Source organism: Geotrypetes seraphini, chromosome 9 (genome assembly GCF_902459505.1).
Source record: "Geotrypetes seraphini chromosome 9, aGeoSer1.1, whole genome shotgun sequence".
NCBI classification, from domain to species: Eukaryota; Metazoa; Chordata; class Amphibia; order Gymnophiona; family Dermophiidae; genus Geotrypetes; species Geotrypetes seraphini.
This window is the reverse complement of record NC_047092.1, coordinates 130539517-130565117: the sequence shown is the minus strand read 5'-3', so window position 1 is coordinate 130565117 and position 25601 is coordinate 130539517. Positions and strand designations below refer to the sequence as shown.

The 25601-nt window shown below is 41.9% G+C and overlaps 1 long non-coding RNA gene across 1 annotated transcript; it reads left to right on the top strand.

Moving 5' to 3' along the window:
• Positions 1–346: 346 nt before the first annotated feature.
• On the top strand, positions 347–23486 carry LOC117366751. The gene is made up of 3 exons (XR_004540643.1): positions 347–441; positions 3343–3461; positions 23225–23486. It is a non-coding gene; the product is annotated as an uncharacterized LOC117366751 (long non-coding RNA).
• The last annotated feature ends 2115 nt before the right edge of the window (positions 23487–25601 follow it).

The window sequence follows — 25601 nt, the reverse complement described above, 5'->3', positions numbered from 1 at the left end:
TATTTTTTATTGTTTGTTTCATTTTATTTCTTTAACAAAGGAGAAAGGAAATAAATGAAATCTAGAAATAAAATAAAAACTGATGGGTTGGTTCAGCTCTCTGCCCCCACTCCTTCCCATTGCCTCTGCTCCTACTGCCATTACACTTTTAAACTAACTGTGTTTTATGTCAGCTGTTCCAAACCTCTAGCTTCTCTATCTACTTTCTAATCCATCTGCGGGATTAATGGAGGCATGAGAGATTCCAGTCGCCCCTCCCTATCATGGTTATTGTCTTGATCAGCTGATTATACCATACAACATAATAGTGCAAGCCACAGGTTGACTGGTGGCATTTTGAAAAATAGCAGAGGCAGGGCAAAAATGACTGGTGATCAATCCTTCACCTGGACTTCTGCAGACCTATGGACTGGGGTAAAACACATTTGAAGAGGAAGGAAGGTGAAGGCTTAATTTTGATATTCCTAAGGTTTTGCTTGTTTGTTTTTTGGGGTGGGTGGGGGGTAGGATAAGCTTGGTGACTAGTGGCTGCATTTAAAAAAAAGGCATCTTGTTCATTTTTCTTTTGTTTTAAAAAGTAAATGAAACGAAACAGGAGATTTTACTACAGTTTCCCAGCTTATTTCAAATGAAAGCAAGTCCCTAGTTTAGTAGGGAAAGTCAGCATATAAAAAAAAAAAGTGAGGTATCCATCTTGGCTACATTGATTTTTTTCATGTCTTGGACTTAAGCCTGAATAGTGCTGAAAGTAATAAGTGGATACCATAGAGAATTTGGAATAATGAAGATTCATAAGGGGATCCTTATGCTCAGAAACTAAGACAAACAATTGTCTGTCCAGGTGAAAGCACTTCCAGACTGGGCAATACATTTTCAAAACTCCAGATTGCTAATCAGTTTACTTCAAAGAAATTCCCTGTTGCTGTGGCAGCAGTTATTTTGTCCTGAATATAGTATAAAACTCAGTATCAGCATATCCCCCCTTTTCCTATAATGGGACAGGCATGCTGACACTATTGTTTTGTTGTTTCAGTGTAAAATGGATGCTGTAGGCTGCAATTGATTATCTTCAGGGCAAGTTACATCCTAGCCAGCTTCATCCTAATGCCAGGATGCTTTCATTTCTATGTATTGTGGGGCAGCATTTTCCTTTAAGATGAACTAACTTGATGTTATGGTACTTCACATCAAAGAATGTGATTCTATGACTGGCTCATTGACTTAGTGGTTAATTGCGTTGTCAGTACAAGTTTTAGAAAAGGATTAAAACATTCTATTAACCTCCTGGCTCTTATTGTAATTTAAAAGTAGAACTCCTAGTGAGCTGTAATGCATGTTGTAAATAAAATGAATCGGGGAAAATTGCAGCAATAGGGCAAGACTTTTAACAATAGCTGAATCATCTGTCAAATACAGGAAAATAAATGAGAACAAAATGGTAAAGTAGGATCAGCCAGGCTTCCCAATTCTCTTTCTCTCATCACTCTGACATCAGGTCACTTAATTTTGTGTTTCTTCTTATAACATAGGGCCTGGTTTACCAGACCTTTCCTCCACAAACACAGGATGGAAAAAAGGTAAAGTAGGATCAGCCAGGCTTCCCAATTCTCTTTCTCTCATCACTCTGACATCAGGTCACTTAATTTTGTGTTTCTTCTTATAACATAGGGCCTGGTTTACCAGACCTTTCCTCCACAAACACAGGATGGAAAAAAGGCACAGTACATCAGGCAAATAATCTGAAAAAAGTTCAAGGTCAACATTAGACCCCAGAACAATAAAATCCAAAATAACAGATATACTATGTTTCCCCGAAAATGAGATAGTGTCTTATATTCATTTAGGGCCCAAAAAAGGCACTAGGTCTTATTTTTGGGTAGGGCTTATTTTTTTTTCATGTACATGATCATCTCTCCCTTCCTCTCCTTCACCTCAATTCTTCCTCTTTCCTTTACCCCACATGTGCAACATCTTTCCTCCCCTCTCACCCATCCCCTTGTGCCTTCCCTCTGCAGCATTTTTCTATCCCTCCAACCCTCCCATCCCCATGTGCAGCAGAACCCTTGCCCAGCTTCCATCCTTCCCTCCCTCCCATCCCTCATGCAGCAGAACCCTTGAGCAACCGCCGCTGCCCCCACTGCGCAGCCAAACCTCCGAACCCCCGCAGACCATCCTTCCCTCCCAACCTATCCCCGCTGACTGCGACCATAAATACCTTCTGGCAGAGGAGCATCGGGCCAGCAGCACTCACAGGCTGTTTCACGGCCTTCTCGCTGGGGCCTTCTGTGCCGTGTTACTGATGATGTCATCAGTACACAGAAGGCCCCAGCGAGTAGGCCGCGAAGCAGCCTGTGAGTGCTGCTCGCCTGACACTCCTCTGCTGGAAGGTATTTATGGTCACGGTCAGCGGGGATCGGTTGGGAAGGAAGGATGGAAGGTCAGTGGGGGTTCGGCGGTTTGGCTGCGCAACGGGTCAGGGGGAAGCGCGGCTGCCTACAACTAGGGCTTATTGTTGGGGTTAGGTCTTATTTTCGGGGAAACACGGTATAGCGATAGGATTGTTGTATGTAGCTGGTAAAGGTTCTCAGCTCCCATTAAGGCTCTGGGTTACTTGCTTTAATTGGTCTTATGTTTTTTACACTAGGACTTAAGTGCTCTGCTCTCTGCTATGGCAATTCTCATCTCTGTTTCACAGTCATATGCTCATGCAGTGCAATGGAATGAACACTACACCGTAGATCCAAGTAGAAACAAGTTGTAGTAATCTAATTCTAGGCCTGCAAGGCTGTCTTGCAGGTACCCCTGCTGCTCCTCTGTGATTTTGCTTTACTTTACTTAACAAACCTTAGCACCCCCTATTTTACTTTACTTAACAAACCCTATCCCCACAGAAGCCAGGGGAAAAAAGTCTGATAGCATTTTTTTTTTCAGGCACACACTGGGGGGGAGGGGAATCTTTACTCTGTCTCCTCTCCAAGAAGTAGTAAGGGGCCCTGCAAGGACCTTTACCAGCAAGTTTTGCCAAGTGAGAGCCGATAGGCTGAGGCTCAGGACAGGACAGGACTACGATGGGTCAGGTCCCTTTAGGTTTAGCTGGGGTAAGTACCATGACCTGAACTCCAGGAGCTAATTGGGATATACTGTATAGTGAAACTGGATAGGGTTGAGCTGTGGTGTTTAGATGTTAGATGGGTATATCAAAGCCGAAAACACAGATGTGTGTGTTACACTGAAAAGAATAAAATGTTTTTTTATTGGTACTGTAAAATTGATTGCAATAAAAATATATTTTTGCCTGGGTGATTTTTTTTTTTTTTTTTTGGGTCTATTACCTTGGTTTAGGAAATGATGTGAATGCTGAGAAGACACAGAGACTGTGGAAATATTGGAATAACTGTGAATCATTTAGTAAAGTGTGGACAAGGAAGCTCAAACTGAAAGTACCTGTTGCTGCTAGCTCTGTGAGTAATGGCCTTATGGACAGACATTTAACAACTGTTTTGACATCTCAAGTTGTACCTATGTGACCATACCTCAAATTCAGAAAACTACTAAACGCTTTTCTCTTCCAAGACTCTAAACCTACTATGAATTAAAACCCACGCCACATCAAACTCAGAAACTACCTACATCTTACCCTCTAAGGCCTAGATGTACTAAACAAGGTTGATAAGACTGCGTGGGTCCACTGAGGTCCGATTTGTGACCAATTCCAAAAGAGTGACTAATGCTCAAACAAGTTTGCATGTAAATGATTTGAGTGGGGTTCCTCGTAATCCCTGTCCAAATCTGACAATGAATTGCGCATGCACAATATCTGTCCCCATAAAAATAAAAAAAAGTCATGCCGGCCCCCCTCCCGACCACAGCCATCACCCTCTCCAATGAAAACCATGAGTCCCCAAGCCCCCTGATGATAATGGCCCCCCATGACAGTGATGCACTCAGAGAGACAGAAGTAATGTCCACTTCCTCCTGCCTCAGCAACCTGGTTGTACATCTGGGCCACCTGGACCCCCTCGGACACTCCCCCAACTCTCCCCCCCAATATCCCCCCACCCTACACGAAGATCCCCCATCCCACCACAGTCCTGGTGGACTGGGGGGGGTCAGCTCAGAAACTCCCCCATCTCAAGCAGCATTGTAGAAGCCAGCAAGAGGGATGCCCACTCCCTGCATCCTGGGATGCACCGGGGAGGGGCCTAAGGCCCTGATTGGCCAGGATACCTTAAGCCCCTCCACTGGGCACGTGCTTTCTCTCCCCCAAACCTCTAGCTCTTTGTCAACAGTGTAATTGCCCCATATGGGTAGAAATATGGCAGCTCTCCTTCAGTTCATTAGAATTTAAAGTGGCCCTGGCTTAAAAAATTAATCAAGACCACTGATGTAAGCAGTCAGCAGCTGTTGTTGTCCAGTTAAATAGCACTGATTATTGGGGGAAATAATTATATTTAAGTTATACTTTCAAAAAGTTTGTCATTTTTATAGACAGAAAGTGATAGTCTTTCTTAATGTCTCCAGAGCAGCCAAGGCTTGTTAAAACCAATTTTTTCTTTGAAACTGAAGGTTGTTTTCTTTGTTTATTTTAATCTGGGGGCTTCTCTTTCTCAAATAAATGTTTGGTGGGTTATCAAGGGAATAAGTTAATCTCTGACCCTTCACAATTGAAGAAATTTCTGTTGAATAACTGAAGCAGTTTGAATAACTGAAATCTTTGGTGGGAGCTCAGGTACTAAGTTATATTAAAAAAAAAAAATTAGGCTCTATCTTATTGTATTGATGTTATTTCTATTTATGTAGATTCATTCTTTCTTCATGATGATTTCTTTAGATAACAGTCTGTCATTATCAGATTGAAACAAGTTAAATAAACATTACTTTAAAATATGCCAAAAATTGCACAAACAAAACCATTTAAAAACAATTCAATATATTATGAGGTTTGCAATACACAGGACCTAGCATTTAGTATTCAATCTGATTGCATTAAGAATTATTAGGAAGAGTAACATAATTGCCATCATTTATTTGGCATATAAACCACAACATCATCTTTTCAAAGAGTACAAGCAAATTAAAATAACATTTAGTGGATTGTAAATTACACAGTTCATGAACAGTAATTCTCTTCACTTTAAAATGGAATGAATAGATTAGAACTAATTAGGCAATGACTCCAATATTGCTATTGAAGGGCAGGGTCAATAAGGTACTTGTTATTCTAAAATGGGACCTTGTGATTGGTTGAAAACATGTTTTATGGGTTTTCATCCCCTTTGCCCGCACCCTTTTTCCCACACACATTTCCTACCAGTACCGAGGGCAGATGTGAAAAGGCAGGAGGAACTACAATCAATAAATACGTGGATGAGGAGATGGTGTGAGGAAGAAGGATTCCACTTCGTGAGGAACTGGACGGCGTTTTGGGGCAAGAGCAAGCTCTACAGGAAAGATGGACTGCACCTGAGCGCGGCAGGAATTAGACTCCTAGAAAACAACGTCAAGAGAGGAATAGAACAGGCTTTAAACTAAGAAGAAGGGGAAAGCCGACAGTTGACCAAGGGTCGACGATTCAGAAGACGGTATCCTGTGAAGATACTGAGGGGAAAAATGGCTGGGAAGAAACAAGGGACAAACTGCAGGAGTCGACTAACCCAGCAGAGGAGGTTACAATGTCTGCAGCAAAAGAGAAGAAAATAAGGACCGAAGCACAGGGAAAGGAAAGGAGGACAGCAAAATACCAGGATCTAAAGTGCATATATGCTAATGAAAGGCGCCTAAGAAACAAAATGGAGGAACTAGAAGCCTTGGCCAACGCAGAAGACATCGACATCATTGGAATCTCTGAAACATGGTGGAATGAGGAAAGCAAATGGGATACAGCACTACCAGGATACAAGCTCTATCGCCAGGACAGATCAGGACAAAAAGGAGGTGGAATAGCCCTATACATAAAAGAAGGCATACAATCCACAAGAATGGACACAGCAGAGACGGCCAACAAGCTGGAATCTCTATGGGTTAAAATACCAGGAAGGAAAGGGCCTGAAATAAATATGGGCCTATATTATCACCCACCCGGGCAAACCGGAGATATTGATGAGGAAATGGAAGCCGAGATGAAGCGAGAATGCAAAAGCGGCAATACGGTTATTATGGGAGACTTCAACTACCCTGGGATAGACTGGAGTCTTGGAAGTTCGAAATGCGATAGGGAGACAAAATTCCTGGAAGCTACACAGGATTGCTTCATGGAGCAGCTTGTTAGAGAACCGACGAGAGGAAATGCCACTCTGGATCTAATCCTAAATAGGTTAAGGGGACCTGCAAAGGAAGTAGAAGTAGTGAGACCGTTGGGAAACAGCGATCATAATATGATCAAGTTCAAGGTTGAGGTAGGAGTATCAAAAGGCAAGAGATCCATAGCGACAACCTTTAACTTCAGGAAAGGAAACTACGAAGCAATGAGGGAATTGGTAAGGAAGAAACTTAGGAACACTCCCAAAACATGGGACATGGTGAGCGAGGTGCAAAATCTGTATATCCCCAGATTCAGGAAGGGCTGCAAAAAGAATAGAACAAAAGACCCGGCGTGGATAACCAAAATAGTGAAGGAAGCGATAGGCAATAAGAAAAATTCATTCAAGAAATGGAAAAAGGACAAAACTGAGGGGAACTGGAAAGAGCACAAGAAGCATCAAAAAGAATGTCACCGTGAGGTTCGGAAAGCCAAAAGAGAATATGAAGAGAGGCTAGCCAGGGAAGCAAGAAATTTCAAACCATTCTTCAGATATGTTAAAGGGAAACAGCCGGCTAGAGAGGAAGTGGGACCGCTGGACGACGGAGACAGGAAGGGAGTGATGAAGGAGGAGAAGGTAGTGGCAGAAAGGCTTAACATGTTCTTTTCGTCTGTATTTACTAACGAAAACACGTCCAACATACCGGAACCTGAGCAATTCTTCAACGGAAGTCAGGCAGAAAAATTAACATCCATAGAAGTGAGCCTTGAGGACGTATGCAGGCAGATAGGAAAACTAAAAACTGACAAATCTCCGGGTCTGGATGGCATACATCCAAGGGTTCTGAAGGAATTAAAGGAGGAGATAGCGGAACTACTGCAGCAAATTTGCAACTTATCCCTGAAAACAGGCGAGATCCCGGAAGATTGGAAGATAGCCAACGTTACGCCCATCTTTAAAAAGGGATCAAGAGGTGACCCGAGAAACTACAGGCCGGTGAGCCTGACTTCGGTTCCGGGGAAAATGGCAGAAGCACTGATAAAAGAAAACATCGATCAGCATTTTGAAAAACACGAACTTCTGATAACCATCCAGCATGGTTTCTGCAAGGGAAGATCGTGCCTAACGAACTTATTGCACTTCTTCGAAGGGATCAACAAATGGATGGACAAAGGAGACCCCATAGACATCATATATCTAGATTTCCAAAAAGCCTTTGACAAGGTGCCCCATGAACGTCTACTCCGGAAACTGAAGAACCATGGGGTGGAAGGAGACGTACATAGATGGATCAGAAACTGGTTGGAGGGTAGAAAACAAAGGGTAGGAGTGAAGAGTCACTACTCCGACTGGAGGAGGGTCACGAGTGGTGTCCCACAGGGCTCGGTGCTCGGGCCGCTGCTATTTAATATCTTCATAAATGATCTAGAAATAGAGACGAAGTGCGAGATAATAAAATTTGCGGACGACACCAAACTATTTAATGGAGCTCGGACTACAGAGGACTGCGAAGAATTGCAAAGGGACTTGAACAAACTAGAAGAATGGGTGGCGAGATGGCAGATAAAGTTCAACATTGAGAAATGTAAAGTATTACATGTGGGGAGCAGAAACTCGAGGTACAACTATACAATGGGAGGGATGTTATTGAATAAGAGTACCCAGGAAAGGGACTTGGGGGTAATAGTGGACATGACAATGAAGCCGTCGGCACAGTGTGCAGCGGCCGCTAAGAGAGCGAATAGAATGCTTGGTATAATCAAAAAGGGTATTACAGCCAGAACGAAAGAAGTTATCCTGCCGTTGTATCGGGCGATGGTGCGCCCGCATTTGGAGTACTGCGTCCAATATTGGTCGCCGTACCATAAGAAGGATATGTCGTTAGTCGAGAGGGTTCAGAGGAGCGACATGTCTGATAAAAGGTATGGAAAACCTGTTATATTCTGAGAGATTGGAGAAGCTGGGTCTCTTTTCCCTGGAGAAGAGGAGACTTAGAGGAGATATGATAGAGACTTATAGGATCATGAAGGGCATAGAAAGAGTTAAGAGGGACAGATTCTTCAAACTTTCTAATAATAAAAGAACAAGAGGGCACTCGGAAAAGTTGATAGGAGACAGATTCAAAACGAATACTAGGAAGTTCTTTTTACCCAACGTGTGGTGGACACCTGGAATGCGCTTCCAGAGGACGTAATAGAGCAGAGTACAGTACTGGGGTTCAAGAAAGGATTGGACAAATTCCTACTGGAAAAGGGGATAGAGGGGTATAGATAGAAGATTACTGCACAGGTCCTGGACCTATTGGGCCACCGCGTGAGCGGACTGCTGGGCACGATGGACCTTGGGTCTGACCCAGCAGAGGCATTTCTTATGTTCTTAAGATAAGACAAAAAAAAAAAAAAATATCCTAGCAAACATATCTTATTACTGCAGTCAGTTAGTGGCACAATTTTGGTAACTCAATTGTGCACCTGAGCTGTGTTTCATCCTTACAGATTATACTGTATAAGATGAGATCTTTGTGCCTCATTGCTTTCTCATTACAAGATTATGCTAGGGGAGCCAAATGCTAAGTTTGGATGGGAAGGGGTAAAACACGGACCTCACAGACCTGAAGGAATCTCCTTAAAAATCTGAGGTCCGTGTCCATGCCACTTGTAGTTTCTGTCTCTTACAGACCTCTATGACATTTTAGCGCTGACGGATCCGTCTCAGCATAGGGAGAGAAAAGTATTAGGATCCGTCAGTGCTAAAATGTCATAGAGGTCTGTCAGAGCCAGAGACTAAAAGTGGCGCAAACCTCAGATTTTAGGAAATCGGTTTAAAGGATTCATTTTAGAGCCGCTCCAGCACTAGTCTCTGGCTCTGACAGACCAGAGATTATAAACACAGAAAATAATTAAAAGGCCAGAAGGAAAAGTCCAGCACGCTGGTGGGAAAAACAGAGAATCATGAATGAGAAAACCAAGACAAAGAAAAGGAGGAAGGGGAACCATAAGAGAGAAGAGAAAAGGTGAGAGAGGTGACAGAAAGAAAGAAAGGTAAGATTAGTTTGTGATGAGTTGTTTGTACAATCTGAATCACACACATGCCATGTCCAAGATTTATCTTTAACTCTTCCCCCCGGGACCTCCTGGACTATGCCAGAGCGTTAATTGTGCAGCTCAGTAGTAAAATATGGTGTCTGGAAAGCAAACTGCAATACGGGAATGTTTAACAGCAGTCTCCCCACGAAGATCACAAGTTACCTCTTAACCCCCGAACTCCAGAGGGGGCTACAAGATCCAGGGCCTCAATTACAGCAAATTCTATGTCAGGCTTAAAGGATAAGCAGAGTGCAAAATGGTTAAACAGCCCTGTTAAGCGCAGGGTTTTCTGGATCTCCTGAAAGAGACCTCCAATTTGCGATCCAGGAAGCCTGATTCACTATAGTGCACCCTGACTTTTAACTATAATAAGATCCGGCAGACAAACCTATACATAAGAAGACTTCTGCTCTGCTGCTCCAGCACTAGTCTCTGGCTCTGACAGACCTCTGACATTTTAGCGCTGACAGATCCTAATACTTTTCCCTCCCTATGCTGAGACGGATCCATCAGAGCTAAAATGTCATAGAGGTCTGTAAGAGACAGAAACTACAAGTGGTACAGACACGGACCTCAGATTTTTAAGGACATGTGATTTTAGATCCGCAAGGTCCATCAGGTCCTTCCCAGTTTGGATCTCTTCAGCCAAACAAGAAACTTGGATTGTTATGCCATGAGAGACTCAGATGATATAGAGGAAGAGTAAAAAAAAGAGGAGGACAGTATCTTATTGGGGGAACCAGGATTCCACACTAGAAAAGGAAAGCAAAAACCCTAATCCAGATAAATGGGCAGCTGCCAGAAATCATATGTAGTAGACAGTTTTGAAGAATAGCTGCTTTGATCTTTCTGCTGCATTCGACCTGGTCAGACTCTTTTCCTTCACTATAGCTATTGCAGGTTCTGTTCCTATTTTCAAGCCTTCACATCATTATCCCTGTCTAGTACAGATCCTCTCACCTCTGCAGTCCTTCAGGGCTCCATCCTCTCTCCAGCATTGTTATGCTGTTGATATCCATTTTGTTCATTACACTATCCCTTGATTTCTTTCCACTTCAGTTTTGTTTGAAAGATATTGCTGCCTGGCTTCATAATCAACATCTTGCCCTAAACCCAAGCAAGACAACTGCCTACTGGTTGACAGGACACTACCCTGTACTAGCTTTTAGTCCTATCCTTTTTGACTTACCAGTGATCTCCCTTTCTCCGCAACCTACCCCACCCCATAGGACCTTCCATCACCCTGGGACTTACCTGGAGGTGATGCCTGATGGTCTGGTTGTCCAATGTTGGTCCTCAAGTCAGATTTTCAGGATTTGGAAAACCGTGAAAACACGACCTGGCGAGGGCTGATATTGGACACCCCGAGTCTAGTGGAATGAGGAAGGAGTGGCCACCCCTCTGTTTCTGCTCTGTCTGGATCTAGGTTCAAAATAGCAATATTGACCCCTTACAATAGTGTCATTTTATTACCACTAGAAGTCATCCTTCCTTATATAGATATCACTTTAAAACACATACAGTAAAATCTTGGATTGCAAGTAACTTGGTATGCAAGTGTAAAACATTTTGTTAAATTTTAACTTGATATACAAGCAAGGTCTTGCAATATAAGTACATACATTATACACACATCACATAACAACTGAGCCGATGGATCTTCTCTCTCTCTGACACTGCAGGAGTGTGGTGACTGTTCTAAACAAGTGTAGCACCCCTTAGTTTCAGCACAACCCTGTCTTAATGCACAGAAACAGAAAATGTGTCACAATGGTGTTAAAATCCCTAAGACAAGGCTCACTTTCACCGTAGGAAACGTCAGGGTATGTGTAGTCTCCAGCAAAAATACCAGTAAGGAAAGAGATCAATACTTTTAATAACATATATAAACTAACAGTTTATTGTACAAAACAAAATTAAATATAAAATTTATTCAAGTAAATTATTCAAATAAACAATAACTATGTCTTAAGTAAGGATTGAAAAAAAAAATTAACCTGTGTGCACACAGTAAAAATAAAGTTAACCTCTCTTGCGTTGACTAGCGTTGGAACAAAACCACTGGATACCACACTGGATGCCTCACTGGTGGCCACACTGGATGCCTGGAGTACTTTTCTACCACACACAGCACTGAATACAGCTCCCAACTGCTGCTGCTTTTCAAAACAAAACTTAAGAATCCTCACGTGCACATTACCTTGAGAATCCTCACATGCACACCATCTCCCGGAATTCCCACAGGCACTCTCTTATTCAGAATTTCTACACTTTGTTACACTAGCAAGGTCTTGCAATACAAGTACATACAGTATTTTATATTAAAGTTTTGGGGTTGTGGAATTTCCATTATTTCTTATGGGGAAATTCGCTATGATATACAAGTGTTTTGTATTACAAGCATGTTTCAGAACAATTTATGCTTGCAAACCAAGGTTTTAATGTATTTAAATATTTAAGAAGCCAAGGATTGTAATGGATAAAATAGTCCTCAAAAATGGGTTATATGCCTTAAAATAAAATAAAAAAATATTCTCTATCAACATAGGTTACAAACTCTAAAAGTAGACATCACTATACCTCAGTCTCTTGGGCCGTATTAAAAATAAGAACTACAGATGCCTTCATCTTGTAACAAGCCCTACAGCTATTAAAGAATTAGCAAATCAAGGGTCTGGCTATAGAAACCCAATGATAAATTATTGAATCACATGCCTGCCTAAATAAGACTGTCTTAGCCTCTTGAATGATAGTCAGTAATTACCCAAGCTTCTAATGGCAATTGGTTCCATAGTCATGAGGCAGCAAATATGAAAGCACTTTGTCTACAAAGTGTGTTTCCTTCAGTGCTGGTTCAGCTAATAAAGTTCCATGTGAAGAATGTAAAGTATGCCCAGATTTACACCACTTTCATTTATCCTTCAAGAAAACTGCACCATTGCCTTTCAAAGATTAAAGACCAGGCAAAGGAGCTTAAACTACACAAGAAACTCAATGAACAGCAACTGCACAGATTCTAGAACTGAATCAATCCTATGCCATATATTACAATTGGTACCTGCTGTATCTAGGCTGCAAAATTCTGTACTAGCTTAGATCGTGGATGTGATATTAGAAAGGTTACATATATAAAAAAACAACAACTTTTATACATGTAAATCAGGCTCTACGTGGAGGGGCATAATCAAAAGTGTACCTGTCTGAGGTTGGACGTTTTGTGCAAGATGTCCACAAACCCAGTAGGAAAAAAATGTCCATTTTCAAAGTTGCCAAAAATCTTTTATTTTTGGAAATGAGCTAGGTATAAGTTTTGGTCTTTAGGACATCTTTCTTTTTTGCCCATTTTCAAAAATAAAAACGCCCACGTGAAAAATTAATAAAAGCAAGTTTTGTAGATGAACCCACCAACTATCTTGTCTGATCGTGGCAGAAGGAATCCCCATTATTTGAGCCAGTTTCGGGGTTCCTGGCAGCTTAGCTGATGGGGATTTGTCTACCATGATCAGCTAATGGAAAGCCTATGGGGTTTTTTTTTGGGGGGGGTTGCTCTTTGAGTGGTGGGAGGGGGAGTGACCACTGGGGGATTAAGGGGGAGGGGGTCATGCCTTAAATCCTCCAGTGGTCTTCTTGTCAGTTTGGGCAACTTTGTGGAACTTAGACGCAACTCAAACAGGTCTAACTGCTGGCATCCATGTTCCCTCCAGGAAAGCTTTGATTATGGCTGGGGTACGTCCAGGTTTAAGCCTGCCCGATTCCTGCCCATAACACACCTCCCAACATGCCCCTTTGATCTTGGATGCACAGCAGCTTAGAAGTGTTGCTGCATGTCCAGAAAGTTTGTTTTGATTATCGGCACATGGACATCCCTGTTATTTAGGATGTCCAAGTGCCAACTTAGGCTGGTTTTTGGATGCTTTAAAGTTTTGATTATGAGCCCCATACTGTATAAGCAGTGACTTTAGAACAATTGTTACCTATGCATAGAATACAAGGAAGCATTTAGTGGGCATAGTTTGGGCAGACCTGTGATTTAAAACTGCAAGACACTCGTATTCCTGGAAATCACACATGGCTTGGTTAACATACGTTTGGACTTGGGCTTTAAAGAAGAGCATGTTGGGGGAACTGTGCTTACCTCCCTCAAAACCCATGTTGGAATTCTTATTTTGTTTGCATTTTACAGCTCAACTCCCTAATTGGGTCTTCTTGGACTGCAGGTTTGCAAAATCTACCACTTATATGTTTAAATTTCACTGCTTATATAAATAAACTTACCATAAGCGAATAGAATGCTGGGAATAATCAAGAAGAGTATTACAAGTAGAACGAAAGAAGTTATCCTGCCGTTGTATCGGGCAATGGTGTGCCCCTATCCGAAGTACTGAGTCCAATATTGGTCGCCGTACCTAAAGAAGGATATGGCGATACTCGAGAGGGTTCAGAAGAGAGCGACACGTTTGATAAAAGGTAGAAACATAGAACATGATGACAGAAAAGGGCCACGGCTCATCTAGTCTGCCCACACTAATGGCTCACCCCCTAACTACCTCCATGAAGAGATCCCACATGCCAATCCCATCTTTTCTTAAAATCTGGCACTCTGCTTGCCTCAATTATCTGTTGTGGAAGATTATTCCAGCAATCAACCACCCTTTCAGTGAAGAAATATTTTTTGGTGTCGCCATGAAATTTCCCACCCCTGATTTTCAACGGATGCCCTCTTGTTGCCGTGGGTCCTTCAAGGAAAAAGAGATCCTCTTCCACCTTGATATGGCCTGTGACATATTTGAACGTCTCGATCATATCTCCCCTCTCTCTGCGTTCCTCTAGTGAGTACAGCGGTCAAACTGATCTTTGGGCTGAGGAAGTTTGACCACGTGACATCCTACTACCAGAAGCTGCATTGGCTGCCAATGGAGGCGCGCATAAAGTTTAAATTTGCCTGCTTCTGCTTCAAAGCACTACACGGACTTGCCCCCAAATATATAACTGACCTTTTCGTCTTCTCAGCCAACAGACACAAGAGAAGCTCACATTCCAACTTCGTTTCCCCCCCAGTGAGAGGTTGTAAACTGAAAAAACACCGTGAACATCTTCTCTCGCACCAAGCAGCATCATGGGGTAAAGACCTAAAACAATTGCTTTCGCCCACTACTTATGAGGAATTTAGGAAACGTCTGAAAACACACCTGTTCCTAAAGTATCTAGACAACTGATCCTCTCTTCTCTCTCCCCTCTATAGCAATTAACTTGTTCTATTGATCACTCTCTCCTCAAAAACGGATTTCCTGTCCTATTAACCCTCTTTCTTCCTCCCCTCTTAAAGTCAATCAATTTGTACCTTTGCTTAATCTTTGTAAACCGCATAGAACTTCACAGTATTGCGGTATATAAGCTGTTATTATTATTATCATCCAGTCGTTCCTCATACGGGAGATCCTTGAGTCCTGAGACCATCCTGGTGGCCATTCACTGAACCGACTCAATTCTCCGCACATCTTTTTGATAATGCAGCCTCCAGAATTGTACACAGTATTCCAGATGGGGGTCTCACAATGGATCTGTACAACGGCATTATGACCTCGGGCTTACGGCTGACGGAACTTCTATGGATACAGCACATGATTTGTCTAGCCCTGGATAAAGCTTTCTCCACTTGATTGGCAGTCTTCATGTCTTCGCTAATGATCACCCCCAAGTCACGTTCTGCTACAGTCCTTGCTAGGATCTCACCATTTAGGGTGTAAGTCATGCATGAATTTTTGCCACCAAGGTGCATGACCTTGCATTTTTTGGCATTGAAACTTAGTTGCCAAGTCTTTGACCAATGCTCCAGCAGGAGTAGGTCCTGCGTCATACTGTCAGGCATTGAGCTTTTGTCGGGCACTGTGCTTTCATCTGTTGTGCGATTGCCTACCATGTTGCATAGTTTGGCGTCATCGGCAAATAATGTAATTTTACCTCGAAGCCCCTCAGCCAAGTCTCTTACGAAGATGTTAAATAGGATCGGACCCAAGACCGAGCCCTATGGCACTCCGCTGATCACCTCCATTGTATCGGAGAGGGTACCGTTTATCACTACCCTCTGAAGTCTATCTCTAAGCCAGTCCCTAACCCATGCGGTTAATGTTTCACCCAGTCCCATCGAACCCATCTTGCTCAATAACCTGCGGTGTGGGACGCTATCAAACGCTTTGCTGAAGTCCAAGTACACGACGTCCAGGGACTCCCCTATATCCAGCTTTCTTGTTACCCAGTCAAAGAAGCTGATCAGATTTGATTGGCAGAACCTTCGTTTTGTAAAACAATGTTGATGGGGATCTCGTAGATTCTCCTCGTTCAGGATCGTATCCAATTGGCATTTGATTAGTGTTTCCATAAGCTTACTCACTAGCGATGTGAGACTCACCGGTCTATAATTCTCAGCCTCCATCCTGCATCCCTTTTTGTGGAGTGGAATGACGTTAGCCATTTTCCAATCCAACAGGACTCTTCCCGTACTTAGGGAAAGATTGAAAAGCGCGGATAATGGTTCCGCCAGTATGTCACTTAATTCCCTGAGCACCCTGGGGTGTAGTTTGTCCGGTCCCATAGCTTTGTTCACCTTGAGTCTTGATAGCTTCTCGTAGACACTGCTGGGCGTAAACTCGAAATTTCGAAACAGTTCTTCCGAGTTTTCCCTCGTTGGCAGCTGAGGGCTGAGGGCCGGATCCCGGCGCCTCGCAAGTGAAGACCGAGCAGAAGTATTCATTTAAAAGTGTGGCTTTGTCGGAGTCTGATTATACTTAGTTCCCGTCAGGTTTCCTAAGGCGTACTATCCCATCTGTGTTTCTTTTTCTGTCACTAATATACCGGAAGAAGGATTTATCGCCCTTCTTGATGTTCTTCGCAAGGTTCTCCTCCATTCAGAGTTTGGCCTCCCTGACTGCCATTTTGACCGTTTTTGACTTGGCCAGATAGTCTTCCTTGGATTCTCGCCTCCCTGATTGTTTGTAGATGATGAACGCTCTTTTCTTCTTTTTTTATGAGGTCTTAGATCTCCGCAGAGAACCACTGTGGTCTATTGTTTCTTTGCCGTTTACTTACTGATTTGACATAGCGGTTGGTTGCTTCGTGTAAGGTTGATTTTAGAGTTGACCACATTACCTCTACATTATCTGTTTCAGCATGGTTTTGCAGTGCCCGATGGACGAAATCTCCCATGCTTTTGAAGTTTGTGCCCTTAAAGTTGAGGACCTTGTTTGATGTGCTTGACTTAGTGAAACCTTTCCTGAGGTTGAACCATATCATGTTGTGGTCACTGGAGGCCAACGTATCACCTACCGAGACCTCTGTGACACTTTCTCCGTTGGTGAGTATTAGGTCTAGTATCGCCCAATCCCTAGTGGGCTCTAATACCATTTGTCTGAGTCTCGCTCCCTTTATAGAAGCTAATAGCTTCCTGCTGCCGCTGGTCGTAGCGGAAAGATTGTTCCAATCCACATCAGGCATATTGAAGTCTCCTAACAATACTGTGTCTCCACGCAAAGTGATATTCTCAATGTCTTTGACTAATTCTATATCCATGTCCTCCTGTTGTCTTGGAGGTCTGTATACTACACCAAGATACAGGCATTTGTCCTTCCCCTAGCAAAATTCACCCAGAGGGATTCCCCGGTGTACTTGACATCTGCGATTTTGGTAACTTTGATGTCCTCTTTAGTGTATAGTGCTACCCCTCCTCCCATTTTGCCCTCTCTGTCCTGCCGAAGTAAGTTGTATCCCGGTATAACCATATCTTACCCATGGGAGTCCGTGAACCAAGTCTCGGATATCGCCACCACATCTAGGTCGGCGTTCCTCATTTCCGTCTCTAATTCCAGAATCTTATTGCCCTCCATACCTTATGTTTGCTATGTCCCTGGAGGAGTGTGTGGCGCAGTGGTTGGATCTACAGCCTCAGCACCCTGGGGTTGTGGGTTCAAACCCCGCGCTGCTCCTTGTGACTCTGGGCAAGTCACTCAGTCCTCTATAGCCCCAGGTACGTTAGATAGATTGTGAGCCCACCGGGACAGATAGGGAAAATGCTTGAGTACCTGATTGTAAAAACCGCTTAGATAACCTGGATAAGCGGTATATCAAATCCTAATAAACTTGAAACTTGAATAGATATTCCTGCTTGAGCTAATTGGACTCCTATAATACTGTTTGCAATGTGTGTACTTACCTCTGACTCAGAAATGCAGTGTGTATTTGCCTCGGACTCAGAAATGGATTGGCAACTTACCTCGCCAAGTTGGTTACTTGCGCCAGCACGTGAGTGGGTACCTAGTTTAAAGCCCTATGAAGTAGGTGGGCTAGTCGGTGTCCAAAGACATTCTTTCCCCTTCTGGTCAGGTGAAGTCCGTCAGGTCCCTGTAGTCCTTGCAGCGCCTCTCCATGTTTCAGGTATGGAAAACCTTTCATACGCTGAAAGATTATAGAGACTGGGGCCTTTTTCGCTGGAGAAGTGGAGACTTATAGGGGATATGATAGAGACTTACAAGATCACGAAGGGCATAGAGAAAGTGAAGAGGGACAGATTCTTCAAACTTTCAACAACTACAAGAACGAGAAGGCAATCGGAAAAATTAAAAGGGAGTAGATTTAGAACCAATGCTAGGAAGTTCTTCTTCAGCCAACGGGTTGTGGACACCTGGAATGCACTTCCAGAGGGCGTGATAGGACAGGGTACAGTATTGGAGTTCCACAAGAGATTGGACAATTTTCTGAAGGAAAAGGGGATAGAAGGATATAGATAGAGGGTTACTATACAGGTCCTGGACCTGATGGGCTGCCGCGTGAGCAGACTTCTGGGCATGATAGACCTCTGGTCTGACTCAGCAGAGGCACGCTTATGTTCTTATTTATATCTGTCAGTAGCACTCCTTATACTGTATGCACAAGATTAGGTCTCAGATTGAGATTAGTCAAAATATCCAATCAAGTGAGGAGATTTTAGGTATGACAGAGATAGAGAATATTGGTATTCCAGTCGACAGGATGTGAGAGAATTTTTTTTTTCCCTATCAAACACACTAAAGTTCAATTATTGTTGAAAAAGTTCTCTACCTCTCACTGTGGATTTGTCCTACACATTTATGTAAATACTCTGCCTCTCTTATTCCCTGGTTTCATCCTTCAATAGACAATTTTTTTCAATTCAGGTCAATTTCCCTTATTATCGGGAGATATCTTAACTCCTATACTTAACATTTCTACAGGGAGAAAACATGAGTTATCTAATTATCACTCAATTACTAATATTCCTGCAATTTCTTGGAGTCATAATTTCATACATTCAACACAGGCTTCCAAAAGGATTTCTGAACTGAAACCCTTTTGGAATCATTGATTAAAACAATATGTGCAAAGCAATATGTGCAAAGGTCATCAAATCGTAATTCTACATTTCAACTTTTCTTCAGCTTTCAACCTAGTTGATCACAGACCTTTCTTTCACAGACCTTTACCATTATTCATATTGTAGGAATAGTACTTGTCTTGTTTAAAGGGTTTTTATTTTTTTAACAAGGAAAACTTATAGAGTGAAATTGTTTGATACAATATCAGAATCTTGATCAATAACTTATGGAGTTCTACTAATCTTCCATTTTATAAAACCACTAATATTTTAGCCCGTTAACATTAACGGGTGCTAGAAGTCTGGTCGGCTCTTGTAGTCTCTTTCCGCCGCCCCTGTAAATTTAGCCCTGTAAGGTACTGATAGTCAGTATAGTGTTGCAGGAAGCGTATGAAGTGGTCATGCCACTTGCAACCTTCTATAATGAGGAAGGACCTAGGGAAGCTTGACAAATGGTCTAAAATTTGGCAGCAAAGATTTAATGCTAAGAAATGCAAAGTCATGTATTTGGGATACAAAATTTCACTGACAGCTTATTCTGTATATCCTTGATATACCTATATATCCCTACTACCACTATTACTATTTATTATTTCTTAAGAGCTACCAGACACATGCAGCACAGTACATTAAACATGCAAGAGACGGTCTCTGCTCGAAAGACCTTACAATCAAATGATGACAGACATAGAGGATAAAAGTGAATTTATACATGGTATTTAGGTAGAAATTACAAAGGACTTTGGAGGTGGTAGGGTAGTAAGAGGGAATGACAACAGATTTGGGTGCTTTACAAGTTGGTAGCGTACCAACAAGAGAGACTAACCTGATGAATGGAGTTGCCAGGGCAGAGTATAGGGAGATACAAGAGAGGAGAGATACTGAAGAGCTGCAAAATGAATATACCTGTAGGTCTGTAAGAACTGTAAGCGGAAATGAACAGGGAGCAAGTGAAGCAACTTGAGAAGAGGGGTAATGTGAGCATAACAACACTGGCAGAATACAAGGCATGCGGCATTATTCTGAACAGATTGAAGGGGAGAGAGATGGCTTAGCGGAAGACCCGTAAAAAGCAAGTTGCAGTAGTTCAGGTGAGAGGTGATGAGAGCGTGGATGAGGATCTTGGAAGCTTGCTCAGAAAGTAAAGGCCAGATTTTAGCAATGTTGTAGAGAAAGAAATGACAAGTTTTGGTGGTATGTTTGATATGCAAAGAGAAGGAAAGAGATGAGTCAATGATGACTCTGAGGTTGCAAGCTAATGAGACAGGGAGAATGAGAGCATTATCCACTGAAATAGAGAAAGGAGAAAGGGGAGAGCCAGGTTTAAGAGGAAAGATAAGATTTCAGTCTTGGACACATTTTTAATTTTAGATGACAACGAGACATCCAGGGTAATGTCAGATAGGCAGACTGAAACTTGGGCCTGGATTTCCATAGAAATTTCAGGCCTAGAGAGGTAGATTTGCAAGTTGTTAGCAAAGAGCCATGGGAAGAGATTTGGGCACCAAGGGAAGAAGTGTAGATAGAGAAAAGAATAGGTCCCAGGAGAGAGCCCTGAGGTATGACAACCGAGAGTGGGATGGTGGTGGAGGAGGATCCTCCAGAGCTTATGCTATAAGTGTGATGGGAAAGATAGGAAGAAAACCTTGAGACAACAGTGCCCTGAAACCCAAACGAGGGTAGCATATCAATGAGTAGACAGTGATCTACAGTGTGAAAGATCACAGATAGATCAAGGAGAATGAAGACAGTAGAGGCCTTTAGATTTAGCCAGGAGGAGGTTATTGGAGACTCTATTGAGGTATAATTGACATCAGCTTTTAGTCGAGACCACACTGGCACACATCATACCATTGTAGCAGGTTGTTTATCTTCTTAAGCCACCTGGGGTGGGGGTGATTTTCAACACTGTACAACTGCTTCTCTCAAGCACCTATTTCATAGTACTTAGTAGCATTTAACTCCAAAGTAGGCATGTTTAGGGGCAGAGAAGGAGATAGGCCCAGCTAGGCGTAATTCTCTAAAGGCCTTAGATGCCTGTTATGTAGGCCTTTAAAACCCTGGTCTATATTATACATGCCTAAGTTTTAAGTGCGACTGACAAGAGATAAGCGACTGTATTATAGGCGCCTATCTTTTTTGACGCCATTTACAGAATTTTCCCGTTTGAGTCTTAAGATAAATCATTTTTTGACAGATGATTACTCTTTAAGTTTCAAGTTTATTTAAAATTTAATTAAGTAGGGGAGGGTCATTAGGGAGGGTCATTAGGGTGGGCAGACTAGATGGGCCGTGGTCCTTATCTGCCGTCTATTTCTATGTTTCTATGTTTCTATCAAAATTTCAAAGCAATGTACAGTGTAAAATGGGAAGGATGAACAATATAGTTTAGTAAACAATAACGTAGACAAGGACAACAGATAGGCTACCAACTGGAACAAGAGTGAACCAGGAGGAACTGCAATCGTTACAGGAAAGAAAACAATAAAAGGAAGAAACGAGAGGACAGGACTTATAACTTTTAGGGCTCCTTTTACAAAGGCGCGGTAGCGGTTTTAGCATGCGCTAAAATGCTGCGTGCACTAGCTGCAACTTCCTCCTTTTAAGCAGGCGGTAATTTTTCATCTAGCGCGCACTAATCCTCCGCGTGCACTAAAAATGCTAGCGCACCTTAGTAAAAGGAGCCCTTAATCATATAAGCAAGCTGAGAAGACTGGAACTCTCTGATAACTACATGAATAAAATAATAATTTAAATCTCTTATAGAGGGTGACATTACAATAAGGCCATTTCTCTATCTTGCTTTATTTATACCCATACCCTCTTGACATTCTATAGTAGCATCCAAGAATCATTCCAATTGACTTGGTCGCCAAGAGGGAACATACATTACTTAAGGCAGTGTTTTTCAACCTTTTTACACCTATGGACCGGCAGAAATAAAAAATTATTCTGTGGACCAGCATCGGTCCGTGTACCGGCGGTTGAAGAACACTGGACTAAGTCGTGGGCCAGACCCCGCCCATCTCTACCCAATGTCCACCCCAGACCCTGCCCCCATAATAGTACTAATTGCACCTTGCACGTTCCTTGCCTCATCTGGAAGCCTTCCCTCTGACGTTGCAACATCAGAGAGAAGGCTTCCGGTTCAGGCGCAGGATGTCCGTAGGAGCCACTGCCCGTGGCTTTGTGCACTGAATCAGTTAGGAATAGGGAGCTAGCTCGAGGATAATGCCACATCGATTGTACCGTGGACCGGCGGTTAAAGAACATTGTTTTGGGCCTGATACAAGTGCTGGCCCTGTGGACCGGCAGGAAAATTCTGTGGACCGGCACTGGTCCATGGACCGGTAGTTGAAGAACACTGACTTAGGGGTCCTTTTATCAAGCTGCGGTAGGGGTTTAACGCGCATAATACCGCACATTAAACCGCCTGCTGTGCTAGCCGCTAACGCCTGCATTGAGCAGACGTTAGATTTTTTGCTGGCCACGGGGGTTAGCGTGTGATGAAATGTCTGACGCGCTAACCCCGCTAGGGATAAACACAGGCATAGGTTTACAGTGTGTTTTTTGATTTTTCAGAATTTTTTCAGCTGTTTTTAGGTATGTATTTCAGATCATTTCAAACATTTGCTTCAATAAGACAATTTTTAACCTGCATTAGAACTTTCCACATACTAACTGCTCGAATTACTAATATGTGACCATCTCTGGGAAAAGGTAACTAAAGTCACCAGAAACTACAAATGAGGTTTTAATGAATTCTGTTAGAGCAAATAATTTGTAATACAATAGTCTAAACACCATGAAAAAAAATTAAAAAGTTACAGAAATTCAAACAACTTTTTCAGACTGCTTATGGACCTACAACATAGACTGTCTATTCTCAACATTTTGGATCTGCAACTTTAGTCAGCTTTCTCCAGGGACGGTCACATGTGCTACCCACATTAGCACACATTAATGCCATTATCACATTATTAGTAATTAGGTCTCATTTCATAAAATGGAATTTGTAATAACATGCTAATGTTGTTACAATGTGTTGGTAGTATATGTTGGTAAATCTAGCTGTGAGTTTTAAAACTTTTTTTAAAATAAAACTTCAAAAATAAACAAATCAAGCAAAAAAGAAAAAGAAAATATCTTCTAAACAGGAAGAAAAAGAAATAAGCAAATATAATTTCCTAGCTGAAAGTGAACAATTCCAATTAGTTCCAATCATAATGAATGCATATCTCTAAAATTATGATTTATTCATCTTCTATTTACTCGACTCCCTTTTTTTTTTTTTTTTTTACAAAACTACAGCGCGGCCGTTATTAAAAACTGAGCTACAGTTTTGTAAAAGGGAGGGGAGGGGATAATTAGCAACAGTATTATCTTTTGCTAGCTTGTGAAGCACCTCCAAAGTTTAGCCTTGTGTAATCTTTCTTTAGCTACTTAGACCTAATTACAGTCTATAATTTGATATCATACAATATATTTAACTAAGTATCCTTTGCTCTTTTTTATAGTATGAAACCTGTCATTTATGAAGAAGGCGCTTGGTTCAATACAGTATGTCTTCCTCCTCTTTTGGAATTCTGTACATCTGGCTATATTTTTGAAAGACTTCTTGGGTTGCATTGTTCTCTATGCATGTAATCTGGCTTTGTGCTGTTTTATGGTGTGTCTTCTTTATATGGATTGAGGCCATGGAGATGCTAGTGAGTTTTGCACAGATTTTGCAAGTATGGCATTTTGGCACAGCTGGATTACATTACTGAGCAAATTGAAGACATGACAAATGTGGATGCTTTGGCAAGCTATTTTTCAGAGAAAACTGTTATCATCCGCTCTTCTTTTATTCAGTCCTGTGTGGATTTCTTGGACATTTTCACTTGCTTGAATGAAAATGACTCTGTGCCGGCGACCAGGCTCTGGACTAGTTTCTCTCATGTTTCTGAGCATACTAGCTTCTCACTTTTAAACAAGCTTAGTTTGTTTTTAGGAACTCTCCACTAGAGAATGACATGGGGACAAATTTTTCCCCGTCCCTGAAGGAACTCATTTTCCCATCCTGGCAAGTGCTTTTCCTGTCCCTGCCACATTCCTGAAAGCTCTGTTCGCATCTACACAAGCCTCAAACAGTTTAAAATCATAAGTGTTCAAGGCTTGTGCGGTTAAGGCAGAACTTACAGGAATGAGACAAAACAGGGACAACAATAAAACTCATGGGGATGGGACAGGGAAATTGAATTCCTGCAAGGAAAGGGAAAAATTTGTCTCCATATCATTCTCTACTCTCCACCTAATGCTGTGAGATGGGTTACGTCTTTTATTAATCATTTTCTTGATCTAGGGTTTTTCACATACTCTGTGGGTCAGATTGTGTTAAATCCTTTATTAAAATCTTATTTGGATCCTTTTCTTTCATCTAGTTATCATCTGATCCCTAACATTGCTATTTTGACTAAACTTTTAGAGTACATTGTCTCTAAACAACTTACAGATTTTATTGAAAAATTTACAGTTTTGCAATATTTTCAACATGGTTTTCATCCTAGGTTTAGCACAGAGACTTTGCTTTTGTTGTTAGTCTCCAAGGTACATGATCTGATCAGCAGAAGATGTTCAGCTTTTCATTTGCAATTTGATTTGTCTGTGGCCTTTGATATTGTGAATACATTGCACTAAGAGGGTATTTTACTAAGGCTAGCCAATTTAGCGCGCTTAAAAATGCTAACCCGTCCATGGAATATAATGGGCGCGTTAGCATTTAACACGTGCTATTATTTAGCATGCGCTAAATCGGCTAGAGTGCCCCCCCTAAATGAAAAGATAGATATAATAGGCAACTTTGAGACTTAGTGGAAGGAAGATAACCAATGGGACACTATCATACAGGGTACAAATTATATCACAGTGATAGGGTGGATTGAATTGGTGGAGGCATAACGTTATATGCTAAGGAAGGCTTTGAATCAAATAGTTTAAAAATTCTATAGGAACCAAAACCGACCTTCCAGTCCTTATGGGTAGAAGGGGAAAAGGATAATGATAGGAGTTTACTACTATCCGCCTGACCAGTATGAACAGATACTGATATGTTATCAGAAATTAGGAAGGGTAACAAACTGGGTAACATAATAATAATGGATGATTTCAACTACCCCAATATTGACTGGGTAAATGTAATATCAGGGCATGCTAGGGAGAAAATTCCTTGATAAAATCAAAGACTGCTTTATGAAGCAGCTGGTTCTGGAACCGACAAGATGCAAAGCAATTCTAGACCTAGTTCTTAGTGGAGCACATGAATTGGTGCAGGAGGTAATGATGCTGGGGCTGCTTGATAACAGTGATCATAACATGATCAGATTTTATATAATCCCTGGAGTAAGTTCACACAGGAAATCCTATATAGTAGCATTTAACTTTAAAAAAGGAGACTATGATAACATGAGAAGAATGGTAAAAAAGAGAGGAGCATCTGCAAAGGTCAAAAATTTAGATCAGGCATGGATGTTATTCAAAAATACCATCCTGGAAGCCCAGACTTAATACATTCCATGTATTAACGAGGAAAGAAGACCAAAAGGCAGCCAGCGTGGTTGACAAGTCAGGTGAAAAAAGCTACATAGTAGAGCTAAAAGAGAATCCTTTGGAAAGTGGAGGAAGGTTCCTACTGAAAGTAAGAAACAGCACAAGGAAATCAAGTGCAAGGTATTGATAAAGGAGGCAAAGAGACACTTTAAAAAGAAGATTGTGCTGGAAATAAAAACTCATAGTAAATCTTTTTATAGGTATATTAAAAGCAAGAAGCTTGGAAAAGAATCAGTTGGATTACTATTTTATTTATTTATTCCATTTTCTATACCGTTGTCCCAGGGGAGCTCAGAATGGTTTACA